The sequence below is a fragment of the Pimephales promelas genome, chromosome 24 (assembly GCF_988280905.1).
Source record: "Pimephales promelas chromosome 24, fPimPro1.hap1.1, whole genome shotgun sequence".
NCBI classification, from domain to species: domain Eukaryota; kingdom Metazoa; phylum Chordata; class Actinopteri; order Cypriniformes; family Leuciscidae; genus Pimephales; species Pimephales promelas.
In genome coordinates, this window is record NC_142792.1 from 569,436 (window position 1) to 589,345 (window position 19,910).

Sequence of the window (19,910 nt, forward strand, 5' to 3'; positions counted from 1 at the left end):
TTGTCGGGAGTTTTTTGTCAACTGACATTTCTTGGAAAGATATTTTTCCAGTGTTTCATGAGCAGAACAATCCGAAAACACAATAAATAACAGTACAGCCCATTAAAGAGATGCAAGTCTATCTCTCACAGCCTCGCTTTCATTCTCATTAAAAATCAAAGATGGCGCTGCCGTGAATAAGGCGTATTGTTGCGGCTCCTCTCTTCCCAGTCTGTCAGTAACGCTCTTTTTACTTCCTGTTTCTATGAAGCCCCTCCTTCTGAAAGCACACTGTGCTCTGATTGGTCGGTTGGAACAGTGTGTTGTGATTGGTCGAGCGCTTCGAGTGTGTTTGTGAAATGTCCCGCCCCTTTCCATAACTGCCAGTTTAACACACTACTAACTAACTCATCCAGGCCACGCCCCTTTATTCTGTGCATTAATTATTTAAATGAGGAATATTGTGACGTGTTCGTTCCCGGACGAAAACTCAAGACTGCAATGGAGGCGTTTCAGTGAGTTTAGAAACAGTGACATGCTCAGATACGCTTTCATGCTCAAACAGCAACATTACGCACTAAAGAAAGATTAAACAAGTGGAAAAAGCAGAATAGCTGTGGTTTCCGTCAGCGAATTCAGGACAGAACATAATGGGTTTATGATTTATCTGTAGATTTGAGCCGTTCTGCTGTTATTAAACGAGGTCAAACGGTGAACGCTCTAATACTGCAGTGTATGAGAGGCTCTTAAACACCACCACAGATTCAGAAGAGAGACAGTTTTCCACAAAGCAGAACCTGCCTGTTCTGATTACCGGCTCAGTCCAGAGAACCGGTTCTGAGTGAGAGTCCAGGCGCTGTCACACTCAGAACCGGTCCTGGCATTTACGTTTCCAGACAGCAGAACATCGCCCTCGGCCTGGAAAGCACCACTTCCAGTCTGGAGCTTGTGGAAAAACGAACTTGTTATTCTCACGGCGTGTTTCAGCGCTATCTTCACTGAGACAGAACAGGGGCATTATCTCCGCATAAAATGTGTGATTTCAGATTGACCTTAAACAGTGAACGGGGTTATGATTGATAACTATAACTATTAAAACATTTCTGTAGATTGAAATCAATCTGAAATAAAATAAAATCTAAATATTAGTTGAAAACCTAAATTAAAAATGTTGAAGAAAAAGTTGAAGCACTAACATTATTAAAAACTAAACTGAGATAAAAATAAATTAAAATTGAATAAAACCTAAAAAAAAAGATAGAAGCACAAAATAATATGATTAATATACAACAAAAATTTAGATATGAAAATAAAAGCTATTATTATATAAAATAAAAATATAAAATAAGCTATAATATTTTTTATATAAAAAGCTATATATTATATAAAAAATTCCAAAATATTAATAAAACTACAATAATACAGGAACCCATAAAGTATTTCAATACAAAAGAAAATATATCTAATTACAAAGTATTATTTCACAGTAGTTAATTAAAGCTTATTTAAATGATAATTTAAGCTAATATAAAAAATTGTGTTGTATTAAAGAAAATTATGTCTTACAATAATTAGAATCACCATTGGCAATAATTGAAAAAGGAGAACTATGCAAAATGAAACATTTGGATGCATTACAGTATTGGAAATTTTGCTTAATTGTAATTAAATGTCACAATGCATCAACAACAACAAATCTGAATACAGTTCTGCTATGAAATCTGGATAAGAGTATCGGAGAAAAAAAGGAACGGCATATTTAAAAATCATAAATATTTGAATATTTCAGAAGCTCAGAGGACTGAACCGGTCAAAACATGTAATTATGAATATGAAACTTTAGAAGAGGCTTTCTTTTCTCTTAGTGTGTACGAGATCTGACATGCACTGGAACGTAGTGTGTGAAGTCGGATGCATGCAAGTGTGTGTTTTTGACAGCCTTGAGGTCATCTACATATGCTATACATTCTACAGAAGTAGTTTTGCATCTGTGCTGATGATGACCTTGTTTGTGTATCTCAGATTTGAGTGGTGACAGTGTGTGTGTGTGTGTTGGCGGTTTTCCTTCGTTACCGTCTGTTCACACTCCACCATCACTCAACAATCACCCAACCATAACCATAAACCTGACAGCGGAGTGATCGGGAATGCGATGGATGCTCTGGAAGTGTGTTTTGAGTGTGTGTGAGATCTTCCCCCTTCTCATCTCTGACAGGCAGGGAAGGGCCATCGGTCACACATGTGTCCGGTGGCTTTGAAGTGTTTTCTGCCGTGTTAGTGGTCACGAGAGCTTCATCGTTGTGATTTTCCCCTGGAGAGCGAGACCGAGGAATCTCAAGTGCCTTATATGTGACCCTGAACCACAAAACCAGTCACATGTCGCACAGGTACATTTGTGGCAATAGCCAACACTACATTGTATAGGTCAAAATTATAGATTTTTCTTTTAGGGCAAAAATCATTAGGATTATATTAAGTAAAGACCATGTTCTCTGAAGATATTTTGTAAATTTCCAACCGTAAATATATTTAAATAGTGAATGCAGAAAAATCGCGAACATAAATGGACAACTTTAAAGGCGATTTTAGACCCAGATTTTCAAATAGTTGAGTCTTTGACCAAATATTGTCCAATCCTAACATCTTATTTATTCATCTTTCAGATGATGTCCACCAATGTACAACCCTAGTGACTGGTTTTGTGATCCAGATCCACATATGTGCCGTAATTAACCCACAAAAACTGTCCCTCCGAGACTTTAAAAGCCTGATTAAAATTTCAACTGTATAATATGTTTTTTGTTCAACATGAAATGGTTGAAAATTATTAGCCTATTTTAACTATGACGTATTTCATAATTATTCTGGATATTCAATTACATTAATATTTAGGGTAGGACTTTATCCATCAGGAACTGACTGGAAGAGAACTGAAACAATGATTAAATGCTTAAAAGCGTGTCCGGTTAAAAAAAATACATATATTTTGCATTGTGACATTAAGAACAATTAGGCAAAAAATGCAAACTTAAATGCAAAATTAAAAGTTATTTAAATTAAATTGCTAATATTTAAACTAGTGATATTTAAGTTTTAATTTAATTTAATGAAATTAGCTTTTATTTTTATAGTTTTGGTTTTCAAATTAGTTTACATTTCGTAAGTTTGTTATGTACTTTTGTCATCTTATTCGTTTTTAATAAATAAAAAATACTGTACTTAGGTTTAATTTATTTTTATTTCTGTTTTAATCAATGATAATAACCCTGATTTCTACACCATGGCAGTATTTTCTGCTGTAACTTATTATTTATGCTGCAATATTTTATTATTTATACATTAAATTTAATACTATTTCTACTTTACATTTTTTTTTAATATACTATTTCCAACTAAAAAGTAAATCATACACAAATCATGGTATTATTTTCTGTACTGCTTTTACTTTTTATTTATACTTAAATATGTAAATAAATAAATATATCTTTTTTAAATACTGTCACCATTAATAATAATGGTCTCTTGAAAAAAGTTAAATTTCGAATGCATTACAATAATGAAAATTTGGGAGGAATGAGCTTGAATGTCATTAAAATAAAACCTACAATAGAAAATACGTTTCATTTTCTTTATGAAAAATAATATAATATATAACTTTAGAGTGAAATGTGACTTGGTCACCCAAATTTTTGACTGCTGGTTATCAACCAATCGAGTTGATTATGAACGATTATGAATGAACCCAATGAATGATAATCATTGGTGAACATTTAGGTTTTTCATGTTCACGTGCACTTATTACGACCAGGAAAGTACATAGGGTCTTGCTGACTTGAAATGATTGTCAACATCAGTTATAGTGAGGGCCGATGTGATAAATCACACACTCCTCTCAGAAACTTTAAAGATTTATAACACTCGTCGACAGACCTGCAGCGGTTTTACATCACCACGTTACAGCCACGTGTGTGTGTGTGTGTGTGTGTGAGAGACAACGCTTCGACTGTGGCGTTTGATTGAGAACGTCGGCTCTGCGTTCCGATGGCAGCCCCAGTGCATGCTGGGATTGATTGAGCTGTCCCAGCGCCCCCCAAACCTGTCAACCACTGGAGTTATGACATCATCAGGCCTCTCATAAGGCTCTCCATTGTTTTGAAATGAAAGAACATCAATTTCCGGCCCAGTGAAGCCTACGGGATGATTTGTGGCTGCTATTATCCTGCCAGAGTCTGGCGAAAGCGAACGAATAAGAGAGAGAGAGACGAGGAAAGCTGGTGTCTTACTCTCGTCTAATCACCTGAGACAGGTAACATACCCGAGACCTCCACATGCGCAGATATTTAGACTCATAAGAAACTTAGTTATGAAAACGTTGCCATACTCACACTGGCCTATTGAAAAGGCCACGGTAATGCAGAGCGCTCATTCATAATGGAGGAAGACGCTGTTGAGCTGTAAAGAAGAGCAGAAAACAACATTATCAATCAGTAAAATATTTCATTTTGAATTAAATTCATTCTAATATGCTGATTTTCTGCTCATCAAACATTTCTGATTAATGTTGAAAACTAATTTTGCAGCTATATGTTTTCGTGTAGCCATTTGGGTTAAGTAGGATTTAAAACATTTTTATAATAATACATATAAGACATTTATAATGTTACAAAAGATTTTTGTTTCAAATCAATGCTGTTCTTTTAAACTTCATATTCATCAAAAAAAAAATCCTGAATTTAAAAAAATATGAAGCGGCACGACTGTTTTCAGCATTGATAATAATCATAAATGTTTCTTGAGCATCAAATCATCATATTAGAGTGATTTCTGAAGGATCATGTGACACTGAAGACTGATGCTGAAAATCCAGCTTTGAACACAGGAAAAAAATAAATATAATATTAAATATAAAAATAATATTAGTGTTTTTTGACTGGATTTTGTAATTAAATAAATGCACCTTGGTGAGCAAAAGAGACTTCTTTAGAAAACACAAAAATCTCACTTAAGAATCTCCAAACTTATATACATACACGGTCACAATTAGATCCAAGGAAGACGGAGATCCTTGAAAGTAACAAGTTTGTTTAATGAGTGACTCAGAACACAACAGGCGAGACAGCGAACAACACCGGCGGACACTGACCCGACGACAAGCAGGAACTAAATACACAGATGATGACGAGACAATGACAGACAGCTGTGATGATCATTAGTGTCCATGGTGATTGATGATGGGCAGGTGATCAGCTGATGGCGGGGAACATGAGGGATGCTGGGAAGTGTAGTGCCTTTGAGGGGTGTGACATTAGAATATGTAATTTATTTCAATAATTCAACTTAAAAGGTGAAACTAATATATTATAAAGACTCATTGCATGCAAAGTGAGATATTTCAAGCCTTTATTTGTTATATAATTTTGATTATGGCTTACAGCTTATTATAACATTTTCACAATATTCTAATTTTGAATTTGGGGTTTTCATAAGCTGTAAACCATAATCATCACAATTATAACAAATAAAGGCTTGAAATATCTCACTTTGCATGTAATGAGTCTTTATAATATATTAGTTTCACCTTTTAAGTTGAATTACTGAAATAAATGAACTTTTGCACCATATTCTAATTTTTCGAGTTTCACCTGTACATACACAGTATGGACACAGTATTTAGACCCGTCAGAGCAAGTAAGTATATAAAAGATGCTCTGGTTGGTACAAATAAAACAAATATTGGCTTTACGTGAGGAACAGCCCGTTTTCCTGATTATTTTCCATTCTTCCGTAGCAAAGATTGACACATATGGTCTTGACATCAAACCTGGCGCAAGCACCAAATTTAGCCCAAATCTGAGTGTAAATGGGATTTGACTGGAGATTTTAATGAAGTGATGACCTGATTTTTGTGTTTTTCCTCAAGCAACGTTCTCAAGACTAAAGCTTTTGAATCATATATGGTCCTTTCAATGGTATTTTTTAAATTCCAGTTCCCAATATGCAAAAAAGCCACACTGTGCATTCAGAAGGAAATAAGTCTTCCAGTTATGATTGACATGAGGGTGCAGGAAATGATGACAGAATGTCATTTTAGGTTGAAGAATCCCAGCAAGTGTCCATATATTTCTGGTTGTATTGTACCTAAACACCCACCAAGCTCTCGAACGGGTCTGTCTATCTGTCTCTGTTTCTCCAGCGGCTTTAATCTATCAGCGCACCATAGAAAGTGCTGAACGAGGCGGAAACTGTCATCAGGAAAGTTGCTGTCTTGGTGATACAGTGAGATCAGCTTTTCATACCAAAATGAGAATTTCACTTTTTCAAAAGTCATAGCCGTAAACTTTCACCCAGAGAGACCAGAGAGAGATTCACACACACACACACACACACGATGCCATGCATCGGCGCACAATGGCTACACCGGCCTCTAAAGAGTTTGTGCTTATATTAAGGCGGCCGCAGACGTTCGGTGTTCTCTAGGAAGATTGGAGTCGTCACAGTGTGTGAGATCGGACAATAGCAAGAGTTATCAGACACACACAGGACGCTCCGGCACCTGAATCCCGCAGGATTAATCCCACCACAGAAACGCAACACGGCTCAAGGATCCGTGGTTTTGTTTGCTGGTCACCGCGTGCTCCCTGCATACTGATGGATACCGTTGTCTAGTTGATTAATTCAGAGGAAGTGAAGTATTAGCCGCTTCTGTGTGCATGAGAGTGTGTGTCAGTGTGTTATCTGTATTTTAGCACTGGCGTCCTCAGTCTCCAAGAATCATTTACAAACTGAATTACATCTAGTGAACTCAGAGCTCAAAACGCTGCGAGTGTTTCCCAGAACTACAGATCTGATGTCTGAGGAAACCTGTCAGAGTGTTGAATCTTGGGACAATTTTGTGTATATTTCTGGGTTTCGGTCAAGTTTAGGTTTTTAATGAATGAAAACATAAAGTTATTACTATAAATATTTAATGTTTGATTAATTTTGCACCAATAACCCATGTATTTTGGACAGATCTGATGTCCGAGGAAACCCGTCAAAGTTAATAGTTTTATTTCTTTTTTCAATAATTCTGGGTTTCTGTCGAGTTATTACTACAAATATTTAATGTTTTATTAATTTTTGCACCAATAATACATGTATTTTGGACAGGAAATTAAGGCAAGTACACACATCCAAGTACTTGGTTAGTACAACTATAAAAAACCTTTCTGTTACTTGAAATAAAATAAAATATGTTGCCTTGGCATAAAACTGAATACATTTTAATTTGAAGCACTAAAATTATGAATTATTATTAATCATTTCTAAAATTATTAGACTATTACACAGAAATAAAAATATTTGAAAAAACACAGCAAAAGCACATCACGTGACTAAACTCTAAACTAAAATGAACATGAAAGATTTTATTTGATATTTTTAGTTAAATCAAAATATTAAGAAAACTAAAATAAAAACTGGACAGGAACATTGTAAATAATAACCAGACGTGTTATTATTCAAGTACAGCTTAACTAACTAATGTTATCAAATTAAACATTGTACTAATTTTTTGCTATGCAATGCTCAATGTTAAGAATGCATTAGATCATGAAATGAGCACACACAGCATCAGAATGAGGCATGAAATTATGCTTAGAAATATCTTACAAAGCATTTAATGGGCCAAAAACACAGTGTGCAGTTTTGCGCTGGGTTCAGGCTTGACATGTGACTGATTTATATGCAGATCTCTAGACAGAACGAACTCCGAATCAGACCCAAATAACGAATATCAGCATCTGTAATCGGTCATCTCTCTTCCGGCTGTTAGTGTGCGTTGACTTTTAATTTTAGGATAATGTGGCCTCACATTAGAATCTCGTTAATGCTGCAAAAACATACGCCAACGTTTAGACACATGAAAAAAGATCTTTAGATCTGAAAGCTTCATCTTAAATGCTTGAAATCAGTTCCACAGACAAACTGTAACTCAAATATATGAACGTTTTCATTTGGATCACATATTTTTCACTACATCATTCCCACAACAGTGTTATTTTAATATAAGTGAGATATTATTACAGTTTTTATTGACATATTTACTTTTTCAAGTTTATCTAATTGTGTCTCTATTAATATTCTCTATTTAAGAAAATGTCTTTTTGAAAATGTTCTGGTTTTATTTAACTATAATAACCCTGTCCCAGACTTCCATTTGTGTTATTTCAGAGTCGTAATATAATATAATAAAATTCTAATGTGGAAATTAGCCATTATAAAGAATAAGTACGTGTTTAAACCTTTGACTGCTAGGATAACTCAACACTTAACAGAGACATTAAACTGAACTAACACACACTTTAAAGTTGACACCACATTCTCTGCGAGTGTTTAGACGTGCGGCTGTATTTGTCCGTCAGTTCATCTGAACAAGGGCTGTTTGTTGTGGGTTAAACAGAAGAACATTTCCCAGTGCTAACCTCTGGTTAACCCACGTTTCTGCTCCCGCGTCTATCTGGGATCTTCCCTGCTGCGGAAAGTCTTGAAGAAGAAAATTACATTTTAAAGGGCTGCTCCCTGTAAATCTTTCATTGTTGATTTAATTATGTCTCGCAGAGCAATCCCTCGACCTCGGCCTCACTCTCTCTCTCTCTCACACACACACACACACAGCCGCTGGAAAGAGCAGTCAGTGTTCCTCTGGCTGTTGACTCGTCCTAGTTCTTCACTATTGCTAAATGCCTCGTGTCGTGTGAAAACAGATTTCCAATGAGGAGTTTGTTGGATTACTTCGTAACTTCAGTTCTTAAAACTTCCTGGTTTTCTGGAAAAACATTCTGAATTTTTGCAACAACAACAAAAACGAAAAATACACCCCCGGTCAAAAGTTTTGAATTCAGAAAGTTAATTCAGATTTTTTTAGTCTTTTATGCTCATCAAGGCTGCATTTATTTGATAAACATATATATTTTGTGAAATAAGTATGTAATAAACTATATTAACACAAATAACATGAACAGGCCTTTAGAATTAATAATAATTATTATTTTTTTTTAATTTTGTCATAAAGCAGAATCATAATAGTTCTATTGTAGTATAATGAATACGCTATATATATTATATTTTATTTTGATATCAGTAACTTGTTTTGTCATTCTTATTAGTTTTAGTGTTTAGATTTAGAAGACACTTCTGATTATTATCAATGTTGAAAACAGTCGTGCTGCTTCATATTTTTGTGGAAATCGTGATAATTTTTTTAAAGATTATTTAATGAATATAAAGTTCAAAAGAACAGCATTTATTTGAAACAGAAATCTTTTGTAACATTTTAAATGTATTTACTGTCACTTTTGATCAATTTAAAGCATCCTTTATGAATTAGTATTAATAATTATTCTTTTCTTTTTTTTAACTTTTGAATGGTAATGTATCACAGTTTCTACCAAAATATGAAGCGCCACAACTGTTTTCAACACTTATAATAATCATAAATCTTTCTCGAGCATCAAATCATCATATTCAAGTGATTTCTGAAGGATCATGGAGTAATGATGCTGAAAATTCAGCTTTGATCACAGAAATAAATTGTACTTTACTATATATTCACATTGAAATCAGATATTTTACATTGTAATAATATTTCACAATTTTTCCTGTATTTTTGATCAAATAAATGCAGCCTTGTTGAGCAGAAGAGCCAATTAAAAACGGACTGGAAGTCTATTTCTTCTCATTTACTCACCCTCATGTAAGATGTTCTTTTATCCACTGAAGCAACAAGGGGATGTTTATCCGGATGTTGGTCAAATAGATGATAATCTTCCTGAGCTTCAAATATCCCTCTTGACATCAAGGTCACCAAGTCGCTCGTAACTAAATCGGAGGCACAAACGAGAGTCTGTTATTGAACCCTATCATGTAAAGTGAAGTACCATGTCAAGGACTATCATTCAGACTAATATCATAATAGACTAATATCTAAATGGTTTTCCTGTTCAAGGATCTCTTTTTATCTCCACATGTCCACACAATGCAGTCATAAAACATCATGTGATATCATTTGTACAGAGGTTTAAAGTCTCGCTCAAGGGCAACAGTGCTGATTGTGTACTAGGGGTCAAACCATCTCAAACCGAGTTTTAAACATTACACTACATCCCATAACCTGGCCCAGAGCTGATGTTGCCATGGTGATGCCCTGAACTAAACACTGCACCACTGTTGTGACATGGAAAATGCTAATGAAGTCCAAAGTCACCTCATTAACCCACAAATGTTCCTGCGCTGGAAACAAGACAATGGTTTTCCTAGCGAGTCGTTTGGGCAACATAATGGAACAACGGAGAACAAAAAAAAAGGACGTTTCTTGGTCTTTTTACATAAAAACATTGATATTAGCAGAATGTGATATACAGTAGCCCAGCCTGAAGCTCATTAGCATATGACCACCCACTTTTACAGGTGAAACTCGAAAAATTTAAATATCGTGCAAAAGTTCATTTAGTAATCATTAATTCAATTTAAAAGGTGAAACTAATATATAGACTCATTACATGCAAAGTGAGATATTTCAAGCCTTTATTTATTATAATTTGGGGTTTTCATAAACTGTAAGCCATAATCTTTACAATTATAACAAATAAAGGCTTGAAATATCTCACTTTGCATGTAATGAGTCTATATAATATATTAGTTTCACCTTTTAAGTTGAAATACTGAAATAAATGAATGATATTCAAATTTTTCGCGTTTCACCTGTACATATCAACTTCATATTGACCTACTTGACCTGAATATGAACTATGCTGAAACAGGTTAGAGATAAACAAAAAGGCAATTTACATACAAAAGTCTTGCCAAAAACTGCCCGTTTAATTTGTGCTAATGTTGCATTGAATTCTAGTGCGCAAAGCATCGACCTCAAATCTTGCACTATAATAATATTTTATAAATACATGCATATTTATAAACATATGCTTGGTTAGATGTTAACTGCATTTCATTGCCTCTGTACTTGAATATAATTTAATTAAGATATAACATGAGTGAATTCTTTTTTTTCCATTTGATCACATATTTTGATCACTACATCATTCCCAGACCAGAGTTATTTTAATATAATTGAGATATTATTAGTTTTTATTCATATTTTATATTTTACTTTTTCAAGTTTCAAGTGTTTGTGTATTATTATTTTTTTTAAATATCTCTATTTTTTTAAAATATCTCTATTAATTTTTATTCCATTTTTAGTTTAAGTTATTTTAGCACTGTGATTATAATGAGAAAATTTGCCTAGCAAAACTTTAAAAGTTAAAAGAAAGAAAATGCTGTTTTAAGAATGTTATTAGTTTTAGTTTTATTTAATAACTTCTATTATTATAATAACTAATTTCACAATTATATTAAATCTAATTTAATTAAGATATAAGATGAGAGCAGTGCCGATATAACTACTCTATTAATGCAACACAAAATCTGGCTGGTTATTATATACACATCTGCTGGGAAAAACTAAATGACCTCTGAAGTGACAATTGTGGTTAAGGATGAGAATATTTCAATTAAATTATTCCAGGCGTAGCGTTGACTCCTTCACCTCCGCATAAGAAGGAGAGGAAAGTCACGAGGGCAGCTTTAATTGAGTGATAAAATGGGCATCTGAATCAGTGTGTGAAATATAAAGACTAGAGATGGAAATGAGGAATGTAATGCGATTCTCCTTAATGATTACACTAATGATTCTATTGTTCTGATTTAGTGAGTGAGTCATTAGATTGATTCAGACATTTAGGAATAATTCGTTAGATTCATTACAATATAACCGACTCATTTGAATCACTTGTTCACAAAACAGATGACAGTGACTAGGAGTGGGAAAGGGAAATGAGGAATGTAATGCGATTCTCCTTAATGATTCTATTGTTCTGATTCAGTGAGCGAGTCATAAGAATTATTCCTTAATGTCTGAATCAATCTAATGTTTCATTACAATATAACCGACTCATTTGAATCACTTGTTCACAAAACAGATGACAGTGACTAGGAGTAGGAATGGGAAATGAGGAATGTAATGCGATTCTCCTTAATGATTCTATTGTTCTGATTCAGTGAGTCAGTCATTAGATTGATTCAGACATATAGGAATAATTCGTTAGATTCATTACAATATAACCGACTCATTTGAAATCACTTGTTCACAAAACAGATGACTGACTAGGAATGGGAAATGAGGAATGTAATGCGATTCTCCTTAATGATTCTATTGTTCTGATTCAGTGAGTGAGTCATTAGATTGTATCAGACAGTAAGGAATAATTCTTATGTTTCATTACAACATAACCAACTCATTTGAATCACTTGTTCACAAAACAGATAACACTGGTTGTTTTCTATAATATGCATCGGTGGACAAAATGTGGATTAAAAGACGTATCGGAACAGCATGAAAAGGTTCAGTATTCATTTATTTATGTTTTAAAAGCACAATCGGTTCAGAATAAGAACATGTAATTGTGACACACAGCACGATCTTTGCCTGGGATTTACAAAGCATTGAATGGCTGTCAACACAAGCTCTCCAGGGGAATCGTGCAAATATATCAACTCACACAAACATGCTTAAACACCTCGGAGGGTTCAAGACAATATAAAGTTTCTCACAGGACAAAGTCTGCATTAATTTGAGCAACACAAACCATTGCACTCACATGTTTGTGTTTAGTCCGTTACACTTCAGGGACAAATATGTCCTCGGAAGTGAGCTAAATCTGACAAGACCTCCCTTTGGATGCAAAATCCATTCATACATAAAATAATTCATATACTTGTTTCTAAAAATGCAGTTTTCTTTGAGTGGTATGAACACAAACAATTTGTCCACTCTGAATGTGAAAATTGGATTTAGTCTGCTTATTAATTATTTAAAGGAGTAGTTCACTTTTAAAAAAAACTTTTGCTGATAATTTACTCACCCCCATGTCATCCAAGATGTCCATGTCTTTCTTTCTTCAGTCGAAAAGAAATGAAGGTTTTTGATGAAAACATTCCAGGATTTTCTCCATATAATGGACTTCAATGGGAACCAAACGGTTCGAGGTCCAAAAGACAGTTTCAGTGAAAACTGCAAACTGTTCAAAGGGCTTTAAATGACACCAGACGATGAATAAGGGTCTTATCAAGCGAAACGATCACTCATTTAAAAATATATATATATATATTTTTAAGTTTTATAAGCTCAAATGCTCGCCTTGCTCTGTTCTGTGACTCTCCTGTTTGAAATGAACAAATCTTTTTCTGAGTCAATTCGTTCATTTCGTTCGTTGAATGAACCAAATGACTCGAAAAAAGATTCGTTCATTTTGATGAACGAGTTCAAACACGAACACGCATCACAGAACAGAGCAAGGCGAGCATTTGAGCTTATAAAACTTAAACTTTGTTATTTGTTTATTAAATGAGCGATCGTTTCGCTTGATAAGACCCTTATTCATCGTCTGGTGTCGTTTAAAGCCCTTTGAACAGTTTGCACTGAAACTGTCTTTTGGACCTTGAACCGTTTGGACCCCATTGAAGTCCATTATATGGAGAAAAATCCTGGAATGTTTTCATCAAAAACCTTCATTTCTTTTCGACTGAAGAAAGAAAGACATGGACATCTTGGATGACATGGGGGTGAGTAAATTATCAGCAAGTTTTTTTTAAAAGTGAACTACTCCTTTAAATGAGGAATACTGTAACATGTTTGTTCCCAGAAGAAACTCAAGACTACAATGGAGGCGTTTCAGGGAGTTCGGAAACACTGACACTGATATAGAGAATAACTCCGGCTGGAGGGATTTGCGCGATTTCTCCTTTTCAAGGCCCAACAACCTTCTTAAATGATTCCTCAATCTCTCAGTCCCTGAAAGAGGTAGGAGCAGTCTAAACCTTGTGTAAACTCACACTCGGGGGACGCGGTCTGCGCAGACGCAGGCTTTTTAATTGGTTTCATTTGAATGACTGTAAAAGCCACTGTGTTATTAGATTATATTTATCCCCACAGCGCGGCTGCTTACATCAGCGCTGAAAGAGAGATTAATGCACAGAATTTTAAACTGCGCTTTAATATTCCATCCAGATTTATCCAAACAGCTGCGTTGAGCCCTTCATATTGAGCTCTGTGGAAAGAAGATTTACCAGCATTACATGCAAGAGCTTGCAGAACTAACCAATGAACATCACAGGTTAAAAAAACCCCACTTCAATCTGTTGATTACCACAGAAAAATAAATGACTTGTCACTCAGTTTGTATTGTAAAAACCGATGAAATGCACTAATGCAAGATGTTTAGTGTGCATCTCGTCCTTTGCTTCAAGCACTTTAGAGTAATTGTTTCATCAAAAAAAAATTTTTTTTCGAGCTGTAAAGTGTCTAAAGCGACACAAAATCGAAAAGAAAAAAATGCTTTTTTTAGAGATTATTTTCTGTGAAGAAAATGAGCATTACGCCACAAACACCGTCTATAGAGCTTAAAGAACCTGAAACATTCCTCCAGCACCAAAGCTACGAATGCAAGGAGCTTTGAAACTGTGTTTACACAAAACAGCAACACTACCTGAAAGAAAACAGCAGACCGGCGTCCTTTAATGTCCCGCGGCTGCATGAGTCCAGCCAACCGCGGTCACATGCTTCTGCTCCAGTAAAAACATTTCAGCGCTGACATTAACAAGAGGCCGACGTTCCCGATATCAAATTCCACACGTTCGCCAAAAGACAGACGGAAATTAGTGCAACATTTCAGAGCACATTCTTCTGTTTCTGCTGCAAAACAAGGCTTTTCTTACTTAGTATTTCTGTCTTGTTTCCAGTCTTAATGTCTAAAAATCCTTAAATCAAGACGCATTTAGTAGTTGAGTAATATGGCAAAAGAAACTATATCTTGTTTTCTGGAGATTTTTTTTTTCTTGCATCAAACAAGCACGATTATCTGCCATTATTTTTTTGTACATTTATATCTTTATCTATATTATATTTTCATAATTTTTACATTAACCAATTCACAAAAAGATCTCAAATGAATGATTCGTTCAATCTCAATTCGTTTTCACAGTGTTTTATAAACCCCATTGGACTGTTCATTTTGAGATCTTTGACTTTTGATTGCAGACTTTGAAAGTCTTGGTAAATTTGTGCACATTTTTGATAAAAGAACTAGTACACTGCAAAGAGGCTTTTCGTACTGTTGTTTCCAGTCCAAATATCTAAAAATTCTTATATAAAGAAGCATTTACTTGATGAGTAAAAGGAAATAAGGAATTATATCTTGTTTTCAGGAGAGAAAAAAATAGTTTTTTTGCTTAAAACATGCAAAATTATCTGCCAATGGGGTAAGAAAAATAATATTGTTTTCCATTTGAATTAAAACAATATGTCTAACCCCATTGGCAGATAATTCTGCTTGTTTTAAGCAAAAACTCTTTAAAGGAGTAGTTCACTTTAAAAAAAACTTTTGCTGATAATTTACTCACCCCCATGTCATCCAAGATGTCCATGTCTTTCTTTCCTCAGTCGAAAGAAATTAAGGTTTTAAGGGTCATTTAAAATATAAATACAAAAGTTTTATAAGCTCAAATGCTCGCCTTGCTCTGTTCTGTGACGTTCGAACTCGTTTATCAAAATGAACAAATCTTTTTTTTTGAGTCATGACTCGAAGGGTCCTTGATAAGACCCTTATTCATCGTCTGGTGTCGGTTAAAGCCCTTTGAACAGTTTGCACTAAAACTGTCTTTTGGACCTTGAACCGTTTGGTTCCCATTGAAGTCCATTATATGGAGAAAATCCTGGAATGTTTTAATCAAAAACCTTAATTTTTTTTCAACTTAAGAAAGAAAGACATGGACATCTTGGATGACATGGGGGTGAGAAGTTAATGAGACAGTATAAGCGGTTCTCGATTGTCCGTTTTAGACACGTATATCTCTAAATGAGCCGGAAACCATTTGTGCGGAAGCTTTAGCTGCAAAACTGTCCAATAACTCATGCATATTTGTCACAGTCACATTTAACATGCAGGGGAAGCCCAGAACAAGATGTAGTGTGAACATAAATCTCTATTCAGTTAGAAGAAAAAACACACTCATTGTAATTCACAAAACACGGTAATGAATATATCTTAATTACATAAAAGCTTAATAAATATCAATATGTGCCTACATATGGCTTTATTAAAACATGTTAGAGAATGCAACATGCCACAGAGGACATTAGTGAAAAGTAATGAAGTTAGGAACCAGATTTAATGAACCAATTTATAGAAATTACACAAACTATTATTAATCTCTTACCTTTAAAAAGTGTAGAGAGCGTCTGATCCTGATATTGAGAGTCCGATCCCTGAAATGCAGAACCAATTTTAATTCTATGACTTCGAAACAGGAATATTATCATTAACTAAAACTGAAACCATAAAAAAAAATGTTTTAAATAAAATAAAGCGAGAACTGAAATAGCAACATATAACTTAACTATGTAGACATTCAAAATATAAAAAAACTATAATAGTATATCGATGATACTACAATGACACTAATTCTTAATTAAATATGTTCTATTTAATTCTATTTTTCTGCTTTGACAAAAATAGAATTCAACTTAAAATTAATAAAATGATTCCATCATTATTACTATGATTACATATTAAGTATTTAAAAATGTATATATAGAATAAAAGTATTATTACAACTCGTGGATTATATTCATGCAAAATGGCTTTGCAACCTTAATGTCCAAAAATTTGAATAACATAAATAATATGGCACTCCAAGGAGTCATTATACAGTATATATGTAATGTGTCTTTGTTATTTTAGTAAATAAACAATACATTGTACATTTATATTTGTATATCATGAACAACCAGTTTTGTCCTAAAACATAAAAACGTTGTTTTTCCTGAAGCACTAATAAAAATCCATGTAAAAATGGCTACGTTTCTCATCTTGAGAATAAATGGCTGTTACATAAAGTGGATTTTATGCAAATGATCATATAAGCACAAAGAATATTAAAGAACATAGAGTCAAAGTATCAGTACTATGATGGGGTTTGCGAAAAAGATTCATGTGTCGAGTCACGAGTGTTTGCGTTTAATAAACCCAAAGGGATTGAATATTCAAAACTGGATGTTACCCAAGCCTCACTTTGCCCTTCACAAAGTCAACACTCGCACATCATTGTGTTAGATTCACACACACACACACATGCACAAATCAGCTTGTTAACGGTTATTGTAAAATGTGCATGTCATAAAAACCTCTTATTAAGGTCGAAATCCACTGCGTGTAAAAGTGAGATAGGATGTTTTTCCTGAAGGTGGAAAGTCTGTCACCTCATAGACACAGACACACACTCACACACTCCAGACTGGCTGCGTTTGAGTATCTCAGTCCAGGTGACAGTGTGTCTCAGACACATTTATAATGGATGAACACGTCCACACACACTTTATGCAGCGGAGGGCAGACTCACGACACACAATACTTTCACACACTACGCGAGACGGTCGTTCGGTTTTAATGTATTAATCGATCACAATCACGCTTGAAATATAAATCACAGCAACTTTTGGCAACATAAGCAAGTGCTTTTGCATTGCAAACTAATTATATGTAGTAGGATAGAGGTTAAAGATTGTAAGCTGCCGTCAATGTAGCCAGTTATTTAATATTATAAAGCACCGTTACAGATGCATACATATGTAAAGTGTTGGATTATTCTATGCATAATTCAATATGATATTAGTATTCTAACACAGAATTATGTAGTTAATATTCACTACTGTATTGCCTATTTTCACGTTTTCATGAATTCAGAAACTAGAAATGTTGAAAAGGAAAAGCTGCATTCGAAAGTCACACACTTTCCTACAATTTAGTAGTTGAGAAACTGTACATGGAAATAGTTGCATGTCCGAATATATAGTAGTCAAATGACTCCCGGCGAGATTTTTTAAGTGTGCATTCAATGGAGACTTTACTATCCCATGAGGCCACAGGAGAGGATTTATAAAGTGATGCAACAATTAGTTTAGAACATGCAATTGTGAGGTATAAATTCACAATTTTGAGATTTTTCATTAATTTGATTTTTTGTTCTTTGGCAGAAACAATCTTCCATAATTACCAGCCGAGATTAAAATCAACTCAAATGAAAAACTATAACTAATTTATAAAAGCAAAAACACGAACACATGCAAAACTATCACATGTACAAGTGACTACTTACAACTGGACTGTGTGTGTGTGTGTGTGTGTGTGTGTGTGTGAATCTTAATTGACTATTTACTCAATTTAAAAAGACATCTTTATATCTTTATATTGAGATGTTCTCCTGAATGTGTGTGTGTGTGTGTAATTTCTGAATCTTAATTGACTATTTACTAAATTTGAAAAGAACCCAAAGCTCAAATTAAGATCACTTTTACTTTTTTTGTCTTGTTTTACTGTAGACATCTTTATTTCTCTGAGTGTCTATAGAGAAATTGAGATGTCCTCCTGAATGTGTGTGTGTGTGTGTGTTGGGCAGTATTGATTTCTGTGACAGTAGTAGATTGAGGAGGTTGTAGTGACATGTTCCTCACATTGCTGGCCTGATGGAAATGCTGCAGGACAGACATTACAGGAAAAACACACCCACAGGTCACTTCACACACACTGATGCTCAGGGAACACCTGCAGCCTGTGCACACAATTCAGACAGCTGTCAATCAGAAGAGGTCGAACCACAGATCATGTACACAAACTATGGAAGCTTGTTTCTGCCACCGAATAAAACATTTTAAAAGACAATTGTGAGTTTGCAATCTCACAATTCTGACTTTATTACTCAGAATTGTGTGTTATAAAGTCCGAATTGTGAGATATAAACACGCAATTGTGTGTTATAAAGTCTGAATTGTGAGATATAAACACCCAATTGTGTGTTATAAAGTCTGAATTGTGAGATATAAACACCCAATTGTGTGTTATAAAGTCTGAATTGCGAGATATAAACACCCAATTGTGTGTTATAAAGTCCAAATTCGGAGATATAAACACGAATTGTGAGATATAAACACCCAATTGTGTGTTATAAAGTCTGAATTGCGAGATATAAACACCCAATTGTGTGTTATAAAGTCCGAATTCGGAGATATAAACACGAATTGTGAGATATAAACACCCAATTGTGTGTTATAAAGTCTGAATTGTGACATACAAATGCAATTGTGTGTTATAAAGTCCGAATTCGGAGATATAAACACGTAATTGTGTGTTATAAAGTCTGAATTGTGAGATATAAACACCCAATTGTGTGTTATAAAGTCTGAATTATGAGATATAAACACCCAATTGTGTGTTATAAAGTCTGAATTGCGAGATATAAACACCCAATTGTGTGTTATAAAGTCCAAATTCGGAGATATAAACACGAATTGTGAGATATAAACACCCAATTGTGTGTTATAAAGTCTGAATTGCGAGATATAAACACCCAATTGTGTGTTATAAAGTCTGAATTGCGAGATATAAACACCCAATTGTGTGTTATAAAGTCCAAATTCGGAGATATAAACACGAATTGTGAGATATAAATACCCAATTGTGTGTTATAAAGTCTGAATTGTGAGATATAAACACCCAATTGTGTGTTATAAAGTCTGAATTGCGAGATATAAACACCCAATTGTGTGTTATAAAGTCCAAATTCGGAGATATAAACACGAATTGTGAGATATAAACACCCAATTGTGTGTTATAAAGTCTGAATTGCGAGATATAAACACCCAATTGTGTGTTATAAAGTCTGAATTGCGAGATATAAACACCCAATTGTGTGTTATAAAGTCCAAATTCGGAGATATAAACACGAATTGTGAGATATAAATACCCAATTGTGTGTTATAAAGTCTGAATTGTGAGATATAA

At 34.3% G+C, this 19,910-nt stretch overlaps 1 protein-coding gene and 1 long non-coding RNA gene across 2 annotated transcripts in view; one reads left to right on the forward strand and one right to left on the reverse strand.

Annotated features, from left to right (window-relative positions):
- Positions 1 to 19,910, forward strand: part of chrm2a (cholinergic receptor, muscarinic 2a) — a 95,086-nt gene that overhangs the window by 17,883 nt on the left and 57,293 nt on the right. The window lies entirely within an intron of this gene.
- On the reverse strand, positions 4,372 to 16,371 carry LOC148965113 (uncharacterized). Its single transcript, XR_016150100.1, has 3 exons — positions 16,291 to 16,371; positions 9,707 to 9,837; positions 4,372 to 4,431 (listed from the first exon to the last, which is right to left on the reverse strand). It is a non-coding gene; the product is annotated as an uncharacterized LOC148965113 (long non-coding RNA).